This window comes from Phodopus roborovskii, unplaced genomic scaffold, assembly GCF_943737965.1.
Source record: "Phodopus roborovskii unplaced genomic scaffold, PHOROB, whole genome shotgun sequence".
Taxonomy (NCBI): Eukaryota; Metazoa; Chordata; class Mammalia; order Rodentia; family Cricetidae; genus Phodopus; species Phodopus roborovskii.
In genome coordinates this window covers 38161-42930 of record NW_026125378.1, presented here as the reverse complement: position 1 = coordinate 42930, position 4770 = coordinate 38161, and positions in this window count along the sequence as shown.

The following is a 4770-nucleotide window of genomic DNA, read 5'->3' as shown; positions in this document are numbered from 1 at the left end:
GGGTTGGGGGTGGGGAGGAGAGTAAAGTGGAAGTGGAACAAAGGTATAAACTCTCAAAGCCTACCCCCACTGACTTACTTCCTCCAGCAAGGTTGTATTTTCTATAACTCCCCCACCCAAACACCACCAATTGGGGGCCAAGTGTTCAAACATCTGAGTCTATGGAAGACATTTCCTAATGCAGCCTCTTTCTTGGCTTTTATGAATAGTGTAGCCACAGACATGGATGTTCAAGTATTTCTGTGGCATGCTAATGTAAGAGTCTTTTAGGTATATTCCAAAGAGACATATGTAGTCATGTGTAGTTCTAGTCTCAGTTTTGTTTAAAAGAAATTCCACACTTATTTCCATGGTTGCAGTATAGTGAATATAATTGTTCTCTTTGCAGCATTTGTTGTTGTTTGTTCCCTATCTTTTTTGGGTACTTTTTGTAATTTATTTTTCCTATTATTATTATTATTATTATTATTTATTATTATTATTATTATTTTACATCTGGAGCAAATTTTCCCCTCCCTTGTCTCCTCTCTACCCCCATCCATTCTTTTCAAGTTTCTCTTCAGAAAAGGGCAGGCCTCCCAAGATTATCAACTAATCATAGCATATCAAGTTGCAGTAAGACTTAGCATCTCCCCTCATATTAAGTATTAGGAATAGGGTCTCAAAAGTCATTAGAGGAATCAGAGACAGCCCCTGTTCTCACTGTGAGGAGTTCCACAAGAAGATCAAGCTACACATTAGTAACATATATGCAGAGGGTCTAGGTCAGTCTCATGTAGGATTTGTTCAGTCTCTATGAGCCCAAGTTAGTTGTTTCCTTGTAGTGTCCTTGACCCCTCTGTCTCCTACAATCCTTACTCCCCTTCTTCTGCAGGATTCGCTGAGTTCCACCCAATGTTTGGCTGTGGTCTCTGCATCTGTTTCTGTCAGTTTCTGGATGAAGCCTCTTTGATGACAATTGGTCTAGGCACTCATCTATGAATTGAATGTAGCAGAATATCGTTAGGCACGTTAGGCATCATTACATTGACTTTTCTTTTCTTTTCTTTCTTTCTTTCTTTCTTTTTTTGTCAGTCCTATATAGTTCTATGCTAGTCTCTGGGCTATGCAGCCTCTGGTTCTTGGAGCTCCAAGCAGCATCAGAGGTAGGCTCCCTCTTGTGGCATGGGTCTTAGGCTGGGCTAGTCATTGATTGAGCACTCCCACAATTTCTGAGCCACATTTACCCCAGCAGTCTTTCAGGCAGGACAAATTATAGGTCAAAGGTTATGTGGCTGGGTGGTGTCCAAATCCCTCCACTGGATTACAGGAGATAACATGTTCAGGCTACATATTCCTATTGCTGGGTGTCTTAGCTACACTCACCCTTGTAGATCCTTGGGAGTTTATGTTGCTCTAGGTTTGTACCTCACCCTGAAATGCTCCCCACTCTTTACAGTTATCTCTTCCAGTATTTTCCCCCTTCCATCCTTCAAACTCTTCCTTCCTGTTACTATCCTTACCTCCACCCAAGGAATCTATTTTCCTTACCCTTCTTGACACTTAGCTTCTTTGGATCTGTGGATTATAGAGCATGGTTGTCCATTACTTTGCAGCTAGAATCTACTTATGAGTGAGTACATAAGGTAATGTTTGTCTTTCTGGGTCCAGGTTACCTCACTTAGTATGATTTCTTTCTAGTTTCATCCATTTGCCTACAAATTTCATGATGTCATTGTTTTTAGCAGATGAGTAATAGTCCACTCTGTAAATGTCCCACATTTTCCTTATCAGTTTTTTTGGTTGAGTAACATCTAGGTTATTTCCAGCTTCTGGCTATTATGAATGAGTATAGTTGAGCAAGTGTCCTTGTGGTATGATGGAACATTCTTTGGGTATATGCCCAAAAGTGGTATAGCTGGGTCTTGAGGTAGATGGATTCCAAGTTTTCTGAGAAACAACCACATTGTTTTCCAAAGTGGCTGTACAAGTTCAAGTTCTCACTCTCGCCAGCAATAGAGGGGTATTCTCCTTGCTCCACATCCTTTCCAGCATGAATTTTTCTTCTTTTTTTTTTCTTTTTTATCTTAGTCATTCTGGCAGGAATAAAATGAAATCTCAGAGTTGTTTTGATTTGCATTTTGCTGATGTCGAAAGATGTTAAACATTTCTTTGTTTCTCAGCCATTTAAGAGTCTCCTGTTGAGAATTCTCTGTTTGGATATGTATTCTATTTTTAAATTGGATTATTTTGTTCTTTGATGTCTAGTTTCTTGAGTTCTTTTTATATTTTAGAAATCAGCCCTCTGTCAGACATGAGGATGGTAAAGATATTTTCCCATTCTGTAGGCTGTTGTTTTGTCCTATTGAGAATGTCTTTTACCTTACAGAAGCTTTTCAGTTTCATGAGGTCCTATTTATTGTCAATCTTAGTATCTGTGCTATTGATATTTTTTTCAGGAAGTATTCTCCTGTGTATTCAAGGCTGTTCCCTACTTTATCTTCTATCAGGTTTAGTGTATCTGGATTTAAGTTGAGGTCTTGGATGCACTTGAATTTGAGTTTTATGGAGAGAGATAGATATGGATCTGTTTGTATTCTCCTACGTACTGACATCCAGTTAGATCAGCACTATCTGTTGAAGATGTTTTCTTTTTCCATCATATACTTTTTGTTTCTTACTCAAAATATCAGGTGTCCATATGTATGTGGATTTACTCCTCAGTCTTCAGTTCAATCCCATTGATCCACCTGTCTGTTTTGATATCAATACCTTGTAGTTTTTATTACTATAACTGTAGTAGAGCTTAAAAATAAGGATGGTGATGTCTCTGGAAGTCTTTCATTGTAAAGGATTGTTTTAGCTATCCTGGGTGTTTTGATTTTCCATATGAAGTTGAGTATTGTCCTTTCAAGGTCTATAATGAATTCTGTTGGGATTTTGATAGGGATTTCAATGAATCTGTAGATTGCTTTTGGCAAGCTGGCCATTTTTATTATATTGGTCCTATAGATCCATGAGCATGGGAGATTTCTCTATCTGCAATATCATCTCCAATTTCATTCTTCAAAGACTTGAAGTTCTAGTTATATAGGTCTTTTCACATTCTTGGTTAAAATTACACAAAAATATTTAGTATTATTGTGGCTATTTTAAAAGGTGTTGATTCTCTGATTTCTTTCTCAACCAGTTTATCACTTGTATATAGGAGGGTCACTAATTTTTTTTAGTTAATTTTGTATCCTGAGACATACAGAGGGTGTTTGTTAGCTGCAGGATTTCCCTGGTAGGTTTTTTTTTTGGGGGGGGGTTGCATACTATCATATTAATCATCTGCAAATAGAAATACTTTGATTCCTTCTTTCCCAATTTATATCACCTTGGTTTTCCTTAGTTGTCTTCTTGCTCTGATTAGAACTTTAAGTACTATCTTGAATAGATATGGAAAGAAGGGGGGGGGGGCTTGTCTTGTTCCTGATTTTAGTGGAATCATTTTTAGTTTATCTCCATTTAATTTGATATTGGCTATTGGTTGCTGTATATCCTTAATTATGTTTAGGTGTGTTCCTTGTATCCCTGATCTCTCCATGACTTTTGTCATGAAGGAGTGTTGGGTTTTGTTGAAAGCTTTTTAAGTGTTTAATAAGATGATGATTCTATGTTTTTTCTTTTAGTTTGTTTCTATGGTGGATTGCATTGGCATGTTTTCATATGTTGAACCATCAGTGCATTTCTGGGACAAAGCCTACTTTATCATGGTGGATGATATTTTTGATGTGTTCTTGGATTTGGTTTGTATTTTATTGAATCCATGCATCAATGTTCATGAGGGATATTGGTCTGTAATTTTCTTTGTTGAATTTGTGACTGTGGCCTCATAAAATGAATTTGGCAGTTTTCCTTCTTTTTTCTATTTTGTGGAACAATTTGAGGAGTATTGGTATTGGTTCTTTGAACGTCTGTTAAAAATCTGTGTTAAAATGGTCTGGCCCTGGGCAATTTTTGGTTGTGGGACTAATAATATTTAAATTGTTTATCTGATATTTATTTGGTTTTTAGTAAATGTTAACTATCAAGAAATATGTCCATTCCTTTTAGATTTTCCAATTTTGTAGAGTGAAGATTTTTGAAGTGTTATCTGATGATTCTTTGGATTTCCTTGGTGTCTGTTGATATGTTTCCCTTCTATTTCTGTTTTTATTAATTTGGATATTCTCTCTTTGCCTTTTGTTAGTTTGATTAAGGGTTTCTTCATCTTATTTTTTTCAAAGATACAACTCTTTGTTTCATTGACTCTTTGTATTGTTCTCTTTCATTCTATTTTATTAATTTTAGCCTTCATATTGGTCATTGCCTGGCAACTATTCCTCAGGTGCATTTCTTTTCTTTTATTCTATAACTTACAGGTGTTCTATTAAATCGCTAGTGTGAGATACTCCAAATTCTTTATGTAGGCACTTAGCACTATGAACTTTCCTCTTAGCACTACTTTCATTGTGTCTTATAAGTTTGGATATGTTGTGCATTAATTTTCATTGAAGTCTAGGAAGTCTTTAATTTCCTTCTTCATTTCGACCCAGTAATCATTTGGTATAGAGTTGTTCAGTTTCCATAAGTTTGTAGACTTTCTGTTATTTTTGTTGTTGAAATTCAGCTTTATTCCATAGAGGTCTGATAGGATGCAGAGGGTCTGTTGAGATTTGCTTTGTGGCTGAGTATGTGGTCAATTTTAAAAAATGTTCTGAAAGGTGCTGAGAAGGTATATTTTTTTTGTGTTTGGGTGAAATGCTC